Source organism: Motacilla alba, chromosome 1, assembly GCF_015832195.1.
Source record: "Motacilla alba alba isolate MOTALB_02 chromosome 1, Motacilla_alba_V1.0_pri, whole genome shotgun sequence".
Classification (NCBI taxonomy): domain Eukaryota; kingdom Metazoa; phylum Chordata; class Aves; order Passeriformes; family Motacillidae; genus Motacilla; species Motacilla alba.
The window spans coordinates 23213206-23234365 of NC_052016.1; the positions used below are offsets into that span (position 1 = coordinate 23213206).

At 37.4% G+C, this 21160-nt stretch overlaps 1 long non-coding RNA gene across 1 annotated transcript in view; it reads right to left on the reverse strand.

Moving 5' to 3' along the window:
* LOC119704525 overlaps positions 1-20365 on the reverse strand; it is a 34396-nt gene extending 14031 nt beyond the window's left edge. Inside the window, exons 1-2 of the long non-coding RNA XR_005257986.1 lie at positions 20282-20365; positions 19788-19868 (exon numbers count right to left, since the gene is read on the reverse strand). This is a non-coding gene — a long non-coding RNA (uncharacterized LOC119704525). The remainder of the gene's footprint in view (positions 1-19787; positions 19869-20281) is intronic.
* Between the last annotated feature and the right edge of the window lie 795 nt (positions 20366-21160).

Genomic DNA, 21160 nt, shown 5'->3' on the forward strand with positions numbered 1-21160 from the left:
GAAAGGTCGTTCAACTGCCTCTGCAAAAACTGGCCAGTCAGCGCTGGAGGGAATTATGGTCATGCCCCACACCTCACACTGAAGAAAATATACTTGGGATAAAATCCATCAAAACCCTATATGATGCCAACGTACTTTTATAGGTGTTTTTCCTGTCACTTTCCTGAAAGTTCGACCCACATATGACTTCTCTAAAACTTAGAATTAGAGCTTTCCATTTATTTGTCTGTACAGAAATCTGTGCCAAATTTTCAGGTGTAAGTAAGGCATAGCCTACTAAATGTCAAATGCCATGGGACATAGTTTTCATTAAAGATATACAGTCTGTAAGGAACATGAAGTGTCAAGGATTTTCTTGCAACTTCCATACCCATCAACCAAAGTTAGGACAAGGCAATAAATCAATCTTATTGCATCCATCAATTTAATCAGACACCTACTTAGAAAAGCTCAGAGGTTCTTAAGCCTGTGAAATGGCATTTTTCCACAACACTTCAATCTGTTCTCAGTCATGTGGATAGTGATACCTTAAAAGTTTGCTTCAGTGACAAAAGGAAGAGAATAAACATTAATAATTAAAAAAGGGGTCAATATTCTTACAGTCATATTGTGAGGAAAGAGGACACTAAATTAAACAGGAATTGTCATAGTCCACCGGATAACGTAAATGTCTAAAGCTACAAATGTGTTGTGTATTTTGGGTGGCCTTGAAGCAGGATTTACTGTATTCTGATAGTTCCCCTGAGTATTCTTTAAACATGTAATTCAGAGGGTTTTTAATCAACAGGCATTCAGGGCAGCTTAATGTCAAGAATGCTTAAACATCACTGATACTTGACAATAAAAGGTAGAAACATAAACCTGGTGTGTGAAAGGAATATAATAAAACCACAGCAAATATAAAAAGTATGGGACAGAAGCAATGTTGTCATTAAGTTCTGTTAATTGTGAGATAACAAAGGCTACTTTGCTTGCAGAGTTTGTTAAAAAATATAGATCTCACAGAAAAATCTTCTTTCAATCAAAATCCACAACTTCATAGGATTGCACTGATCTGAATGAAATTTTCAGCAGAAACCATTTAAAGTATCTGTTACTATTTTTTATGATGCATGATTTCATCTTTTAGTGTCTTCTTTCTTTTTCTCTATTTCCTATTTAAATAAATTATAATTTGGATACCACATAAACATTCTGTTGTTGCCAAATGAATATTACAGATATTTTATTTTGGAAAATACAGATAACTTGCTAAAATATAAGAAGAAAAGAAAATTTTGCAAACCCATAATATTCCAAACAAACAGAACTCTGACGTCCATTTCCTATTGGCATCTGTGTACATTCATAAGAAGATTAATTTGTGAAATGAAAATCCTCTCCCACCATTTTATCTAGAGGTTTTGAAGCAACTTTACTGACCACTTGTCCTGGTTTGAGACACATTTGGGAGGAAACGTTCAAAAGGTGTCTCCTCTGAAAAAGCAGATTCTGGCCAGCCCCTCTCCCACACAGTTCAGGAAATATTTCCTTGGAGAAAGTGGAAAAAATAACTGTTTATTTTACAAGAGAAAAAGAAATGAACAATGTTAAACAATAAAACCTTCTGTTTCTCTCTCTCTCTCTCCCCGCCCCCCCCCCCCACCCCCCCCCACCCCCCAGGGATTCAGCATCTCAGGCCCGGGCCCATCCATGCTCTCAGTGGGAGGAGGCCCCTGGCAGATGGTGTTCCAGAGCAGAGAAGAGCTGAACAGTTCCAGAAAAAGCCACTGTCCCTGGTAAAACTTTCTTGACTCAGCTCACAGACAAGAAACTATCTTAAAAAGCAAAGGAAAGCTGTCCTCCCTCTATCCGTGCTGCAGACAACATGCAGGGGGAGGAAGTGAAGCTGCTGCACACACAAACTTCATGCCAAAAAATCATTCCACTGCTTCTCTCCCACCTTTTCACTCTTGAAAGCACAAGACTTATATCTGGGCAAAAAGACAGACAATGGGGATACCAGACCATACAGTCACTTTAGGACACCACTTTAATGTGCGAGCAATATACAGTAAGAGAGGTGGAGATAATACTGTAGTGCCTCAGAGTGTCTCCCAAGAGCAAATCTCTTGTTCAGAGACTACACAAAAAGAGGATAAAAAGACATTCTATTTTTTTTTAAGTGTGTTTAATATGAAGTAAGAGACAGACAGATAAAGAGAGAAGACAGAAAGCAATAAAAGTGAACAGTGATACAGCATTCATCAGGCAGGTAGAAAGGATTTGTGTGTAATGAATCACAGAAATAGAAAAATGAAAGGCTAAGCTCAAAGACAAGCTACACTTGAGGTTTAACATACAATTCAGGAAAGCTCTTTTCCAAAAATAAGGACATGCAAGAGGATAATGCAGAAGTATTTGACTGAAAATTAACAAATTGATGGTTGAGTGTGGTTGTGATATTTTGTGAGAATCCCTTTGCTAGGATTTTCTTCTCCTGAGAAGCTGAGAAAGCTTCAAGCGTTAACAATTTGTTATCTCCTACTGTGGAATGCAGCAGGTGCTTTCTCAATTGGTCAATGTGGGATGTTTCTACTTAACAACCAATCGAAGAAGCAGTAGCTCTCGGACTCTCTAGGAGTCACAGAACTTTATTATTCATTCCTTCCTATTCCTGTCTCGCCTTCTGATGAATCTTTCTCTCTGTTCTTTGTAGTATAGTTATAGTATAGCCTTTTTTAATGTAATATATATCATAATATAATAAACCAGCCTTCTAAAATAGAGTCAAGATATCTCCTTCACTTCACCAAGTCCAGACTGCCCAGAAGACCCGCAGTAATAGCTGAGTCCCTAGGTCTCAGTTGGCCCAGAGACCACAATAAGTGAATAAATTAAGCCTTGAAAACAAAGTGACTGAGATATGGCATGAGAGAGCTGAAAGACAGAGCAATGCTTACAGGGTCAAATTCAGCAACGGGAGATAGTCTGGCTTGTGTTGTTTAATCCTCAGATACAGCTGTTAAGCCACTATGGAAGTAAAGTTAGTTATTTATTTAGCTCGTGTTGGCATAGAACCAGTACCAGCAAAATTAATAATTACCTATTTACTAGAGAAAAACAAGTCTTAATTTTTCTCTGATGCTGTAGCCACACAAACTTTAAATGTTCTTAAAAATAACATATACAGCAGCTAAGCACATTTAATTAGAGAAAGCAAGGTCCACATTCATAATGGAAAATAAGTTTGAGTAAATTTTGTTAGCTTCTCAAATCTAAATTATAATTTAGAAGAAATTTAATCATAGAATCATAGAACATCCTTATTTAGTAGGGTCCCACAAGGGTCATAAAATTCCAAGGACCTTAAGAACTGCAAAATTTAAGAGATAGCACCTGTCTTTATCACACAACAGGAAATATAGTTTCTGCTACAACTACAGGCATAAACAGGAGAAAACCTCAGGATGCTGCTAACACATTCTGATTTGAAGTAGCAGATTAACTGATGTGATGCCTTGTGTCAAGAATAGAAACTGCTCATGAGTAAAAGGGTGATATGGTAAGCCCTGACAACTGGAAGATTATCCATTTAGTTATTGTTTCATCATCCTCTCATAAAACAGCTACAATAACATCACTACAATGTCCATATTTATACTATTGGAAGATTTCCATCATGTCAGGGACTTTCTGTATTTGACAAGGGGGACAGCAGAGCAGAAGAGATTGGGAGCTACTGAATTGACAATGAAAATTGCTAATTGCACCTGTATTCAGGGAATGTAGACATCTAAAATGTAGACATTTAGACATTTTAGACATTATAACTGATTTCTGCTCAGCTCAGAAAAGCCTATCAGACACTACATTTCCTTCTGCCATTCACTTTCTGCTTCCTGCTTCACCCGCTAGCCATCATAACACTGATTATGAACTTGGCAACTGTAGTTCATCCAATATCACAGAGAAAACGACAAGTCCCTCAAAATAAAATTACAGCATTCATGAATGATTAGTCAAGCACCTCTCTAGCTTGACTGAATGCACTCTACCTGTATAGCTCTCTCATGGCAGAACCACTTAGTTTTGAAATGATGTGTTTATAGTACATACTGGAGGGCAGATATTGCCAAACTAGTGTTGGTTCAGTGGATTTGGAACAGGGCTTTTTTAGACTGGCACAGTGCAAAATGCAGCTGTTTTCCTTCTAGGGTCGTGCTATCTTTGCTGGAGTCACTTGGGCAAAGACAGAAAAGGACATCAGACTGGCATACAAGACTGTTGCAGGATAATACCTTGCAATAGTGAAAGGTATTTTTAATTAAATCAATATGCCACTACAGCATCATCAACCTCTATCTACCTCCTAGTAGGTAGGTAGCTTTAGTCACAGCTGAAATAATCTGTCAATTACATGTTGGTCAATTACATGTACATGTAATTACATGTACATTACAAGTACATGTCAATTACCATGTTGGTCATAATTAACAGAAAGACATTTTGCCAGTGCTTCCATTTACACAAGACCTTGCAGGATTAGTCTTTTACATGTGAAAATCACTAGAATTTTGAGGGGAGTTGATGAAAAGTTTTATTAGACAAAAGCATATTTCTCCCTGAGAGTGTAGCAAGTCTGGACAATAATTCAAGAAAAAGGAATATTTTGAACTGTGATAGTCTCAGGTGAATAAAATTTTTTCAATGTTTTGAGATGTGCTCTCCAACTGCTCACCATCTTGGAGGTGTTCAAGGAATGACTGGACGTGTCATTTAGTGCTATGGTGTAGTTGACAAGGTGGTATCAGTCATAGGTTAAACTCAGTGATCTTGGAGGTCTTTTCCAATCTTAATGATTCTATGATTCTAACTCTGCATGGAAAAGTTTGGGCTTTACCTGAGAGGAGATAAGAAATACAAGAAAGTCAAACTCTTACAAGATGAAAAGTATCTTCCATCCAGTTCATTTGTAGCACACTGGAGGATATGTATGTCACATCTGTGACATTCAGAAGCGACAAATCTCTCACTGCCTTTATAAAACCAGCTTGTTCCTCTCCTGTGAACCTCTATTTCATAAGGGTGGAGAATCCCCAACGGATTTTAGTGGCAAGTTTTACCTCAAGAAAATAAATGCAGGATTTCCTGGTGGGTTATAATATTAATCCTCCTCTTATAGGTACAAAAAACCCCAAACAACTAAAACCAAAACCAAACCAAACAAAAAAATAACCCCAAAATCAAATGCCAAACCAGACAAAGATCTGACAACAGAGATATAAATAAACTTTCACTCTCCCCCAAAAATCACAGAAGACTCCATATTCTATTTCACAAAAGAAAGTTAAATTACCTCTGTGATTATTCAGGGAAAGACCACACCTTAAAAACCTTAGTGACTTCAGTGAGCCTAGGTGACTTCAACACTTAAAAACATGCATAATTTTACAGAATTAATCAGAAACTGTCAGATTAAATAAATCTTTTTCTTTGAAGAGCAAGAAAAGACAGAAGTACGTTGAGCAAGTTGTGGATCATGTATCTATTCATTCTTGAACTAATCTACCACAGTTTATGTTGATGACAAGGAAGCAAATACAGGAAGCTCTTACTCATTACATTACAGAACTATGGACAACACACCAGAGAATTACAATCTTTGAAGGCAGAAGATCTTACCCAGACTCCTGCTTCTCTTAGCATGAATGCAGTGTCTACAAGTGGGTCTACAAGGACCCACTTGAATAAGAATTATGATTGGTATCATTCAAAAATTTAGAAGACAGAATGGAAGTGTACAGAAAAAAAATTATGTTTGATGAGTACCTATCATTACCTCCAAGAAAATAAAAGAGCAGAGAAGAATCCAGGGGACACTCCTCCTAGCTGTTCATCCATCTTTTAGGAATGAGTTAGGTCTGCCACCTGTAGACTTATCTGAGGTATGCAGAATAAAGAGTTGTTTGAAATAATTTACCTTTCATTTAAGAAGGGTATCTCCTATCACACTATCAGAAGTTTTCAATACATCTAAACTGGATGAAGAACCAGTTATTCATCTTTATTGGACTGTAAACTTTAACCTTCTAAGCATCCTTCAGTTAACAAAAAAAACCGTAAACATTGTACAAAACACAAGACAGCTTACCTTAATGATGCTCAATGAAGCATTAGTGTGGCATAATTTGATTCGTTTGATGCTTTAATAATGCAAAACATAGTTTCTACTTTATTACATAGCTGTTAATGCAGAAATGACATGCTTAAAAAAGATTTACTATATTACTATTTGCATATAGGTTTGCTTAACAGATGAGTGTTTACTGCTCCTTTGAAATCAAAATATTTATTCAAGGCATTCTAGACTGAATAAAGACTGCCATCTTCTGCTGCAACTGCAGCAGATAGAGGTACCCAGATTAGCCTCATAACATGACCATATGTTACACTAGCCTTTATCCAGTAGGGATTATCTCCTTTCCCACTAATGTAATGAGGGATGTGACTAGAGATATTTACAAAGTATTTGGGGGTTTTACAACATGCTTTTTCGAGCTGCAGATCTTTATGCTTTTATTCCCTTTCTGAAGAACAGAAAGAGAGCAACCTGACAAAGGATTTAATTGAATCATAGATTATACTGAGTTGCATGGAACCCATAAGGATCATGGAGGCCAACTTGTGGGTCTGCACAACCATGTACCAGAGAGTGTTGTCCAAACACTTCTTGAGATCTGTAAGGCTTGGTGCTGTGAGGATTTCCCCAGGGAGCCTGTTCCAGTCCCTGACCATGCTATGACTGAATTTTTTTTTCCTGATATCTCCCCTGACAAAACTTCATGCCTCTCCCTCTGATCCTTTTACTGGCCATGAGATTTAATGGATTAAAAAATACATTAATCCATCCAATTATGAAGAACTAAAACAGATTACAACTTCACTGCCAGCCTTCTCTCTCTACCCTGGCAGCAAAACTGCCATTACTGATGCACATTCAAAATTAAAATTATTTAACTTAGTAACAGTTAATTTGTATGTGGTTTAAAAACTTGTACTGACTTTACTCAACTTTCATATACTCCAGGCAGGACATGTGGAAGAGCAGGCCAGAACCCAAAGGGATAATTTAGAATTCTGAGAAATTTTTTTTCTGTTTCAGCCCATAATTTATTAGGTACCCTATGAACTCTGGGTAATTTAAAAATATATATTAAAATTATATATTTATATTTATATTTGTTTTTATATTTTATTTTTTATATTATTTATATATAAAGAGGCCAAATATATAAGATCTCAAACTAAAAGAAATTTCAACATTAATTTGTTATCTAATGCAAGAGATTAAATTAAGTAGTCCGTGTGTCAGGGATACAGCTGATGAACTTTTCTGAAGAAATTTTTAGTTAGAAAATATTCCTTTGCTCAAACAGAAATACTTCTAATGAATGTATGGCCTAGTTTTAGAAGAATAAAAGATTCTTAAAATTAGTTCCTAAAATCAGATATTGGGGTGTATGTGACTCCTGGTTCAAATAGGAAAGGGGAGAAAACAGGCAAACATATCTCTGTCCCATGGTGGAAAAATTCACAAGTCAGAGCTGCTGGTAATGTCTCCTCCAAGCTAACTATGTCTGTAGCCAAATAAGTGTGAGACATATTCTAAGATATCCTTCTCCAGAAAGGACGTTCATAGATTGAGAGTAAGAACTTAAATAGACTTTACATGTCTAAATCCAGACTCTGACCAACGTATTTTTCCTTTATTTCATTCAGTGAATGATTACCTTTTACAAAACAGTACAGCTCCAGTGAGAGGCAAAACCACATTCATTACAGAACAACAATTTAGGGTGTAAATCCAGAGCCCAAGGAGATGTGCAAATTCCCTGTTATGGATTAGGTAGAATAGCATTTTGAAAAAACTTAGAGGCTGGAGCATACCTGGAATATGGGTCCCTGATGTCAAAAGCAAGTGCCCTGATAAAAAAGCTACTGGATATTCTGGGAGTGGGGAAAGGTGACGAACATTGTTCTTCACCTTCTCATTTCTTTTTTTCTTGACTTTAACTGGATAAAAAGAAAAAGGATTTTGAAAAATCTCAAAGTTTCCACAGAACAAATTTCTATATAGAGAGATCTAACATTACTGACCCCTGTGATCTTTGGATACAAGTGATACAAGTAGGGCTGGCAATTATATCAAAATCAGGGAGAAAGGAAACAAAAGAATAACACTGACATGAAGGAAGCAGGAGGACACAAAGAAAGAAAAATTCCTTGACACTAAATTGGCAGAGCTGAAACAAGACACAGGAGAGAAAAAAAGGAAGCAACAACAAAAATCACTATCGCTTATTTGAGGCAGTGACAATTTCACATCAAAGACGTTCATAACTTCACTGACATTCCTAACATATGTCCCCCTGTTTACCTTGAAAGGCAGATAAGTGCACTCCAGAGGGAAAAAACCAAACTCATCTAGCAGACTGAATGAGCTATTTGCATTGTCCTTAAGAATGTCCACAGTCAATATCTATTCATCTGACCATCTCTGCTTATTCCTCTCACCATATAAAGGGCTCTTCTTCACTAGACAACCACATTCTACCAACTAATCAACTAATAAATAGCTGGCTAAAAAAGAAAGCATCACAGCCTTGAGAAACCAGCAAAGGACATGGCAACCAAACTAACACTGACAGGTACAACTTCCATTTCATCTTCTGGGTTAACACCCAGCAGGCAGCAGGCAATGCTAGAAGGTATTTTTACCCTAAGAATACTGAACCCACAAATACTGTTCCTTCCAAGTGGCAAAAAAAACCAGAGAAAGCTGGGACCTAGAGATTGTGCTTCCTTTCTTGTCACAGTCCAGCTGTAAGCACAGAATTTATTCCACAACTTTTCTTTGAATTCCTCTCTAGCCAATTATTACCAAAAGAGGATTATTTGAGGAAGAGTAAGGTTTCTATAGGTTTGGGTTTGTTCTTTAATTTTATCCATCAGAACTACCTGCATGGAAGACACTTAATCTAAACATAAATCATACCTGAGACTTCCTTAAAATGATCCTATGTCATGATTACAACATAAGACCAAATCTGCATAAAGTAGGCTGTTTATTATGCTGTTTATAATCATCCAATTCTTGCCTGACATTGGCTTTTCTCAGCTTCCTTATCTGAGGGCACAAATCAAAAGAATCTTGTTTTGTCTGCACAATTTGATATGGTATGTGGTCTTTGCAGAGTGATTTGTTCTAAGGATTCTAAAATTATTCCTGCATCTCTAATGGTAGACTCCTCTTCAAACAGCAATGATACCATGTGCTCCAGTCATCTTTGATAATGTTGCTTGGCCTATATATTCATGTAAGTGTAGCAGGCACAACGATATAAATAATAATGATAAATGGGAGGTGAAAATGAGCTCATGGCAACACTACAAAATGTGTAACACTGTAATTATACAATTATATTTTAAAATAGATATTTTTTCCTGCACATGCCAGAATTTTCCATGGGACAGAAGTTCTGTATTTGCTAATCCCAGTTTTAGTCTCACTTAAAACAATAAACTACTCTTTGCATACTTCACTTCCTTGCTCAACTATACTAATAATTAATGAACTCCTGGGGGGAAAAAATAAAACAAATGAGGAGTACTAGATCCAGTAATCCAATATCCTTTCAAATTAAAGTGTTTTATCAAAAGTTTCATCAAAAGTGGGTATGGCACTTGTTTAAGCATTCTCATTTAGTGAATGAAAATAAGCAATAAGTAAAAGTAGTATTACTAGATTATGCTCTGAGTTTCAAGAGTTGCACTCCAGAAATCAAGTTAAATACATAATTACTGTGTGCTACTACAGCAGTTGTATTTTTTTTCAGCTACACTGACTAAACTTGCTGTTAACTTTCAGTCTTCCACTGGCTGAATAACTTCAGGGATTGTCAGATACTGATAAAGGAAAACATAGTGTGAAAGCCAAAAGTGATTTAACTCAGAACTACTACTTGGGAAAAAACAAAACCACCAGTGTTTAATGATTATTATCCTCATACTAAATCCAAAACACTGAACTGTGCCAGCTACTTGGAATAAAATTAACTCTATCCCACATTAAACCAGGTCAGCTTGCTTTCTAAATAATTATTATTTCAAAAAGCAGCAATGATGCAAATAAGGATTGCAAACATCAGTGGGTTGTTTGGAATATTTGTTATGTTGCTTAGTCTTTCCATGAAAAACTGAATTTTCATTTTAGTTATTTTTTTCCAGTCACAATTTCTGTTAGGGTTGGTATTGATCAGTAGTGTTTAAAAAATTACAAAGGAAAAATTTTTAGATGCCAGAAAAAGAGTAGTAGTGACTTCAGTCACTAGTCAGTCAGTAGTGAGTTCAAAATAGTTGAAGATCTTATCTGCAACAGACAGTAGTGGGTAGAGGTGCCAAAAAGTGCTACTTTATATCCTTAAATTAACAGCTTTGTCCTTTGCATGACCAGACTTAGTCACAGAACATCCTGAGTTGGAAGGTGCACACAAAGATCACAAGAATCACAACATGAGCCTGAGACTGTTGTATTTAAGTAAAGTGTCTATTTATGTATAAAAACAAAAATACCCACTTGTTTTATAGCTTAATGGAATAGCCCCATTTTAATCTGAACTACTTGCTGTGGATTTTGTATAGTTCTGTAATGATATCAAATATTACCTTTCATCTGAAGACAGTTATTAGGCATCCCTTCTTCAGTGATAGAGATGATTCACCTGTCAATGGACTCTCTTCACCTTGCAAAATTGGCATGTTTCTTGTAAGTGCTGCCAACAGCTTCCTTTGTCCCAGCAGGAGTCACTATAAACCAGGGCCACACTTCTTGTCTTTGGCCACTCACTTTGTGAGCAATATTTGCAAATATTATTTGAAAATTATTTTGGATAAAACTTCAGAGTAGCTACTCTGTGCCTCGGGATAGATGGAAAGCATAAATGAGAGCACTGTAGTTCTGTAGACACTTTAATGATAAATACTGTATGATGAAAATGTTCCTGAATTGATGTGCTGAATGTGATCAGCACTTATTATTTCACTGAAGTATTTGTAAGAAGAATGAAATAAATCCTTAGACCCACAATATGTTATGACATCTCATTTTTTTTTTGCAGGAATACCTTTAATTGTTATATTTCTTTGCAGTAGTATGCTTTCTTCAGGAAAAAAAAATTAACAATTGCCAGGCTGTAAAAAAAAGCCACAGTAATAATACCATCATCTCAGAGTTATACTACATCTATGCAAAGGACTATTCCAAAGCTTATGCATGAATCAAGAATAATGGACTTCAAAAAACCCCAACCATAGTATATTATACTAAGGTAAATGGCATTTAGAATTCCTGGAGAAAATCCTTTGCCTCTTTTCCTAAGAGTTGAAAAATACCAGAAGAATTAATGATTACTGGAAAATAGAGTACTAAAAGGAAAATTATCCCAACATGCAGAAGAAGTAAGAAGCAGTAAGAGAATAGGAACACTACAAGAAATATGACAAATAATCTAAAACATCATAAACAGGAATATTAGGAATAATGATATAATTAAGCATAAGTTTAAAGAGACAACATGAGCACTGAATAAAATAAGTAAGGCAAACACAAGACTAGTTCTAACTGCCAAGGGATATAAAGGAACAAGAAAATATTTTAGTAATAATGTAGAAGAAAACAGCAGAAGAAAATGAAAATCTGCTGTTTAAATATGAACCAAAAATAACAAGCAGTAGAAGATACACTAAAAGCTGATATTTTCTTTTTTCTTTGTTTTTTCAAAAACTTTTCAGAGAAAAGTCAATTTAAGTGAGATTTGGCACATTGTTTCAAAATTGTTTGGCCTGGTTTGTTTAAGATGCTCCAGAGAAATCCAGTGGATCTTTGGGAACATTTTAAAGTATCTAAATACTGTGCAATCTATTCTCATTTCCAGATAATTCATAGGTATCTTGAAGCACAAATCAGAGGACAAGGCTAAAGAAGCATATATAATATTTTACCTTATCTTCTACTGGATAAGAAAAGACAGAGATATGCAAAGAAACCCTAATCAGTCTATTTTCAGAAAATGAAATAATGGTGACTAAAGTTATTAAGCATTTTATTAACACCTAGAAAATGTGAATGTGGCCTAGATTTGTCAAGGACAAACATACTAAATCAGTTGTTTTCTTCTTTATCTAAACATGCAGCCAAGTTAACATGATATTTACAAAGATTTTGTTTTCCACACACAAACACCTCATCAATTAGGAAACTGTCTAAATAAACAAGAAATAAATTAGAAACTCTCAAAGCAATGTGGACAATGATACATCATTATACTCTCAAGCTACTGTAGGTAGTTTCCAATTGACAGAGATATAGACATCTTATAAAAAAGGGTTACATGCAAAAGCAAAGGGGAAAAAAAGAACTTTTTCTCTTCTTGCCATCAGCAGGCAATGTCCAGTCACTGCCTTCAGAAGACAAACACCTTAATAACAGATGTTCTCTTCCTCCTCTTTTCTCTTGGCTTTTATTGCTGCATGGTATGGAATAGCCTTTTGGTAAGTTTATGTCAGCTCTCCTGACTTCTGAGAAAACTTGACCCCACCCTCTTTCCACCACCCTATTAGGTATTTCAATACCCATAAGATCTCCCCTATGCCTTCCCTCCTGATGCACTGTGGTTTAATACAAGTCAGTACCATCTTCAGTCCTTTTTTCTTGTCCGACCTGATTCTGCACATGCAGATTCTGCTCCTGCAGAATAATTTCACTTATTTCGTGGTGGCATCACTGAAAATAAAGACCCAGTTTAGAGCATAGCAACTTCATCCTAGAGCACTAGGAGTGCTTCATACTCTCAATTTAACAAAACATGATGCTATTCTTGCAGCTGGTAAGAGAGTAAAATTATTTTGGGGTTGTTACGATCTGATTTAAACACAGAAAAGCAAAGAAAATTAAATATCTGTGTATAAAATGGAAAGAACTTTGAAGGAACAAAATATACCCCAAAAGGAGATAAAAACTAAATGAGGTTACATGTTGGTGCCAAGAAAGTGATACATTTTATTTAGTAGTAAAAGATGCAAAAAGGACCCTTCTTGAGGGTCCCCCACTGCCACTGCTGCCACACCACGCCATGCCACACACCAAAAGTATAGAATCCCGTGAATTAGTATATGCATTGGGCAAGTGGGAACGCCCACGTGCCGTGCCACCCTTCCAGGGGACCACTTTGACACTGTTCCTTGCAACACTGAGGGTCCATTGCATCATCTCTGGTGAAGGGTCTGGGAATCCCCTTTAAATGGGGGCAGCTTTGATGGGCCATGACACCCCTCTGCTGTGGATAAGCATTTCCTCGGGTGAAGGGGCCCCTCCACTGGGCTCCTCTGCGCAGTGGAGGATGGGCAGTCACTGGAGGCCTTTCCAACACACACACAAAGCCTCTCTCCTCCCACCTCTTGGGGCAGGCTCTGTGCAAGCCTGGCAGCTGATAGCCCTGGGGCTGTGGTCTCTATGCTGAAGATATTAGGCTTGTGCTTTGTAAATGTCCCCATCCCTGAGTTGTTACTTTATCTTATCTTCATCAGTGAATGGTGTAGGGCCTCTCAGAGCCCCATTCAGGGTGTGGTGGTATTCTTTGCAGCTTTTGTAATACAGCTTTCAAAGTCCTTCTTGAAAATGTTTAAGTCATAAACTACAATATTTCAGTCTCTGACAGTGGTTTGACCCTGGCCAAACACCAGGCACCAATGAATGTCGCTCGCATACCTCCCCTGCCACAGGTGGGCAGAGGAGAGAAAAAAATTAGTGAGGGCTTCATGAGTTGAGATAAGGACTGGGAGAAAACACTCCAAGGGCAAAACAGGCTCAACTTAGAGGTAAAAAGTAGATTTATTACTCCTAGAGTCAGAGGAGGATAATGAGAAGTAAAAACACCTTGAAACACCTTTTCCACTCAACTCCTCCCTCCTTCCCACTGGAGACAGAGCATAGGGATTTTGATCAGTTTGTCATCCAAGTTCATCTTCTGCTGCTCAGGGAGAGGAGTCCTTCCCCTGCTACATTATGGGGTCCCTTTCCATGGGAGACAGTTCTCCGTGAACTTCTCCAATGTGGTTCTAATCTCACAAGCAGCAGTCCTCCCAAAACTGCTGCAACTTGAGCTCCCCTCATGGGCAAACAGTCCTCCCAAAACTGCTGTGGCATGGGCCACTCTTCCATGGGGTGCAGTCCTCCAAGGACAGGCTGCTTCAGCCTGGAAGCAGGAGCCTTCTCTCCACCAGGTCTCCCACTGGATCACAGCCTCCTCCAGGCATCCACCCACTCTGGCGTGGGCACCTCCCCCATGGACTGTGGGGGGATCTCTGCATCCCCCCTGGATCCCCATGGGCTGCAGGGGGACAGCTGCTTCACCATGGTCATCACCATGGGGGAGGAATCTCGGCTCCGGTGCCTGGAGTACCTCTTCTCCCTCCTTCTCCACTGAGCTTGATGTCCCCATGTTGTTTCCCTCACATGTACTCACCTCCTCCTCTTCTCTAGGCTTGACTTAACAGTGTGCCTCTTTGTTTTGATTTTCTTCTTAGATATGTTATCACAGAGGTGTTACCAACCTCCTTAGCTGGGCCAGGCTTGGCCAGTGGCATGTTCATCTTCAGAGCCATCAGAGATTGGCTCTGCTGGACATGGTGGAAGCTTCTAGCAGCTCCTCACAAAAGCCACTTCTGTGCCCTGCTACCAAAAACCAGGCTGTTGAAAACCAACAAGATGTTTTTAAGTTTGAACACAAATGTTCACATACATTTGTGCAGTAAAGTGTAAACAATTGTCTAAGGTGAGATACATAGAAAATCTGTGGAAGAGGATCCAAGTATCTCCTTCAAGTTTAGCTTTTTTTACAGATAACCTTTGGCCAAAGCCAGATTTTTTTTATTTGGTCAAAGAAAAACTCTATTGTTGTCATTACGGAGGCTTGGATCACTTAAATAAAGAATACTAGCAACTACTTTTTGTCATGATTTTTCTGAAGAAATTAGCCTTGTGAAAATCTACTTTTTTATCACCCTGGAAGCAGGGAGCAAATCTGCAATTATGCCAGATGGCAGGGAGCAGGGCAGTGACAGCAGGAGAAAGAGGCAAACATCAAGGACAACAGGCTGCCAAAGTGCCAGAGGAAGCAGAGATTGGCCATCCCAGAACAGCAGCCAATACAACCAGCACAGCTTCTTCCACAAATGAACATCTCTCTCCCATCAAATCCCACCTTGCTCTCTCCTTTCTCTGCACTAAAAAGAGGTCTCAACTCTCATCCCTTCCCAACAGTCCATGAGACACAATGCTTGTGGCAGGGAAAGATGACATGAGAAAAAGATATATCTCATACCCTTGGGTAAAAGAAATACTAAATATCCAATTACATGTATTCTTTAGCACTAGTGCACTACCACTGGATTAAAAATAAAACATCACTTTCAGATGGTTTTTTTGTTATTGAGTAATAAAGTGATGCACAGAAAGAGTGACCTCCCTGCTACTAGAAAGATTTCCTTTGTAAATCTCTTTTCTCTAGATTTCTGATTGTTAGTTGATATTTTTACTGCTTTTAGATTTCAAAGTGTGCAGTATTGAACCACCTTTTTAACACTGACAGGTGAAACTAAAGATGATTGATCTGATTGTCCTCCCAAACAATAAAAGACAGCTTGCTTTCCTGAGGTGCTACACTTGTAAAATGAAGGTAGTTGTATTTCCCTCGGCTTATTTGCTTCCAAGGAGAGCTAGATTCCTAAATAGCCAGCAACCATCACTCCCTGCCATCCAAAAATCCAACCACCAGCAACCATCCATCCTTGCCCACTGACTCAGGCAGGCAGCTTCTTTGCTGATACAGGTGTCATAAATTTACACCAACAAGTAAATCTAATCCACTGATAGGAAATTAAGGAGGGGAAGAGGCCCTGAAATTCCTGCCACCATGCATTTATATAATCTGTTTACTCACAGTAGTGGCCAAACAGAAAAGGCTGTGAGACTTTGCCACATGCAGCATTTCCCTTCTCTAAGTGAGATGGAAGCATAACCTGTAATTCTAAATGGGAGATTTTAATGGGAGATTTTAATGAGGTCATGGATGAGTTAATTTGTTTGTAAAAACAAGCTTATTTCCCCCCCCAGTTCTAAAATATCAATCTGCTGCTTTCTTCTTGAGATTGAAAAGCTCCCAGCCTGGATTGCATGCATCATTATGAGTTTCAATACCTCCTGTGTAAAGGTTTAGCCTTACGGCATGTGTATCTATAAATTAACATAAATTGCCACATGGAAAGCAGTTGTTCTGCTTAGTTAAGATTGATAATTGGCCTCTGAGCTATTCAGAAATTCATGAGTGAAGTATACTGAGCTAATCCCAAATATTATACAAAGACCAGAAATAAAAATTTGACTTTTTTATTAACTACTTATCATATATTTTGAATTAAACTGTGTCACCTTGTCTAAAAAAGCCTATTACTGTGCTGAAAGAAGTGTCAAGTCTCAGAAATCACATCTACACAAAACCCTAACAAACTTGTCTATAAGGAAGCATCTATGTTTTGACAGAGAAAAAAAATCTTGGAAAACTGATTTCCTGGTTCATTGCAATACCCATGGATATTCTACAGAGTATTCTGGTTTTCCCTCAAAGCTTTAACTCACCTTTCTTTGCAGAAAAGGTATCATTCTTATTCATTCATATGACAATCTTGTGGTCTACCGTGAACTTGGAATTAACCAAGATCACAAATAGGGCAGAAGAGGTGGCGAATGCTTTTGCAAGATCACATATTTTGGAGTCTCTTGACACTCATTGAAGTACCTGAGTTAGCAAAGTGATTATTCAGGAAAAAATCTCCAGGCTATTTACAATCTATCACTATTTCACAAGATATTCCACATGCAAAGTGACTTTTGAGCTCTGATTTTCTCTTCTGCTTGTGAAAAATACAAGATCTTCTTTTTGCTTCTTTCCTTATATGCCACAAGCAGCAAATATAAGTGTGTGTTCACCTCTGAGAGTTCATGTCACTTGGGGAGAACAGACAAATTAATTAACAGTCCTCGAAAGCTTAAATGTCAAAACCAGTATGAGAAATGAGAAAACCATTAATTGTTGGAGTCAAAGACAAGCAAATGTTGTAAATGATGAGGACAATTAATGCATTCATTTTTCAAGAATTAGAATAATCGGAAGCTGCAGTTTCAGACAAGAAAACTGAGTGTTCTGCGAGTGAACAGATGAAAAAACTCTATTAAGAGAAAAGAATGTATTGATAACACAGCACTTGCATCACAGGAGGCTTCAGCAGGCAGTACACCTATGGAGTGGAGACAAAGCCAAATGAGTTTTTCTTATGCATGAATCTGATACATTTTCATTCTTTGTCATGTACTTTTTGCTTGGAGATATTATCAACACTGAGTGTTCACAGTGTTTTCCTTACAGATCGGCTCTCTAAATGCGAGTTCTAGTCAGCTTGTTGACATTGTACTCTCTCCAGAAGAGAAAAAAAACATCAATCAGAGGAAACAGGAGTGAGGAGAAAACTAAATGGTATTACAGGAGCTGGTGGGGTCCATTTCTACATGTTTTTCTTAGAATTATTTTTGAACCGTGTGCCTAAAAACAAACCAACAAAAAGATGGAGTAGAAGATGAAGCATTCTCTGGTTTTTGCCCTTAAGTCAGACAGGGCAGAAGAGGTGAAAATTACAGTCACCAACAAGGCTTTAAGGAAAGAAAGCAGAGTATGTGTTTTGGTTTGGGGTAGTTTTGTGCTTAGCTGTTTTTTTCATTTCCTCACTACATGTCAGTTTGAGTAACACTGTGGCATGAGGTCTAGGACATTATGATCTAATATTTAGTGATGCTCTGTAACTTCAGGATTGCTCTGCTTTTACAGAGAGAACAAAGGATTTTACTCTACTCCACACTACTTACAGTGGAAATCTACGAAAAGTTAAATACATAAGCAGAACTTCCAGTCAATCCAGTCTTGTTTTTCTACTCATCTAACATTTGCCTTGGGAGTCAGAAAGAGAGAGCTTGCAAGGCTTTGCACACAAGCACCATTTTGGGTTTCCAGCAGTGCCAGAATCCTTTTCAAAGTGCAACTGCATCTCCGAGTGAGCTGCTTGCTTCAGAATGTGTTATTGGGACTTATTTGTACCTAATCTACATTCCTTCTCATAGTGTATTTCCAAAGGGTGAATCTGCCTTGGAAACAGGGCCAATTACTGTGAGAACAAACAGAATAAAAGGAGGTGCTGTACCTTAATAATCCAGCATTCAAAAGATTAGGTCTTTGATTTAGAATGCTGACCCTTTTAGACTTTTCCCTCCAAAATGTGACCCTGTCTGTTCTGTCAATCTGCTGCATGTAGAGTTGAAATAGGTGATCAAACATTTGAAAAATGACAGGATCAAAGAGTCTCAAGGCTGTCAAAAAACCACCAGTTTTCCATGAATGCAAACATGCAAACATGAATGCAAACTATGCACAATAGCAATATTATCAAGCAGAATGTTCAACCATCAAAACAGGAAGAAAAGCAGCAGGTCTGGGTTCAGAAGCTGTTCATTAATTTCTCCCAAAATCTTCCTCATTATGAGAAAAGGGATAACAAGACTCATGAAGGGGAAATGCACACAAACAGAAACCCTACTATGTAAGAAATGTGTATCTTATTATGTAAGAAAAGTGTACCAAAGCAGTTATTCCCAGAGGAAATAGCTCCATCACATAATTCAGCTAAATACAGACGATAATTCATCAGTATTTACATATATTGTGAAGAGAGCAAGAAAAATTAAACTTGGGGCTTTGGGAAACAGAATTACATATTCCCGCTTTTCAGCATTGATTCTTTTCTGCCAAGTTTCAAATGCTGCAAAAAAGTTTTGAAAATAACAGTCCTTTAGAAAAAATGCATTGTACCACACTCTTTCCCCTCTGAAACACATCTTTTTCTGGGCCTTTACAAGTAAATAAGTCTGATCATGGAAAGGGTAATTCTTTTATAATTATGTAATAATTATTTGCTGAAGAAGCAGTTTTAAAGCTGTATTCTGTGAGTTTTTTAAGCAGAAAAATAATCTCATGAATACCACTGAAGTGCTGCAGTGGTTTGTTCCAAGAGGAGACCTAAAGAACTTCTGCCTCCTATCTAATGTGTAGTCTGATAAGAGAGAGAATTCTCCATAAATGTACATGGGAGGAAAACACAAATCCCAACCAAAGTGTGTGGACACTGGAAGCAAGTACTTTAAACCTCAGCAGAAGTTCAGGAGGAAAACAATCACTTTAATCTTATGTTTTATGATTACTTAAAGTACAAGGAACCTTCCAAAGGGCAAATACATTACTCTCTTTTCAGCAAAACCTAGTGGATTTAATGCCTATGATGCCTCTGGAAGGAAAAGACAGAATGGTGTAAGCCAAGAAAACCCTTACAACCTGTTTGGCAATGTCTAGCTTTGCTGTTCTAAAAAATTTCATTTTGGGAGTGTAATAAAATTTATTTTGACCCTGAAATTCTGCTCTCCCCAAAAAGTTATTTCTCTGTGTACCTACAGAGAATGGGTTTCCATGTGTTTTCTCCAACTGTACAATTTCTCCTTTAAAAAAACAAAGTATTGAGACAGCTTGGGGTGAAACTATAGAGGTATAGATCCTTTAAACAATTCTTTAACTCCCAATAACAAAACTCACCTGGGATGAGGTGAAAGATAAATTTCTCACTTGTGTTCCCAAGGAATTCTAAATGCTTCTTTAAGTCTTCATTACTTTTTCCTAAAAAAAATAGTAAGCATAACAAAATAAGCCAAAGTAATTCCTTCCCCTTCTTACATATCTTGGTGACCAAAACATACCACACACATTTAAATGCTACAAAAAAGTCTTTGTCACTAGTTTGATTTGTCACTAGATTGCCAGATGGAAAACATATAAAATACTTGTGCACCCTGTACTACAGAATTAAAATTTCTAGCAAAAATATATAAATTTCTGTTGTCAAGCAGACAACCTTGGTTAAGCTACAAGTGACGTTTCAGAGGTTTCCTAAATAATTTTTCTAACCCCAAATTTCTGTCTTTCTTTTAATTATCAATACAAACAAAAGTATTTTTGTGTTTCATTAAACCATTAAAAGCTGCAGGGCAAATGTTGATAAAGATTTTCCTATATTATTTTAGGATACATACTAAGATCAAGCTCCCATGCATCCCCAGCCTCTTCACCAGAGTGGCAGTACAAAAAGTAGTAAAGATGTTGGATCTGTACAATCCCTGCTGAGCAAGAACAAAAACATCTCTGTATTATCAGCCCTGTGTTCAGCACAAACCCAAAACACAGCTCCACACCAGCCACTGTGAAGAAAATTAACTCTGCCACAACCAAAACCAGCACAATCAACACACACATTGTCAAAATACCTGCTCCTTCAATAAAATAACATTTTCTCAACACTAACTCACTGTTCCCTTCACTTGAAATATTCAGTTGCCTTTCAGTCAGATATTATTCATGGTCAATCTTAATCCAGAAATAGAAAACTCACAGGGGAAAGTTGTAACTGTGGATATTGCATTGATATTTTTTATGTGGACAGCAAAAAAATTTTCTTTGTATGTCAACAGACTAAGATAGGATCCATGACTGTGCTCTAAACTTGAACTGGTTTACAGATTTTTTTCCTATATACATATATATATACACACATATATATATATGTATGTATGTATATAGGATTTATCTAAAAGCATGCATGTTGTACATATATATTCACAGGGAGAGCTATAACAAAGCAGCAGAACTCCTTTTAAACACCTGAATTCTGCATCTGCATTGGCGAAGTAGATATAAGTTACAGCAGCACAAACCACTTTTATTTCACAAGGCACATTATATCCTCAATTCAACTATTCTTTCATGGGTTGTTTTATTGTGCCTATGGTACATAAAACAGCCCATTCTAGTTTCACATTAAGTAGGCAATATACAACAAGCTCAATCAAATTACTAGCTCTCATAAAAGAAATCATGAATGACATCTGTCTTTATAGATCCCATTATATTACTAA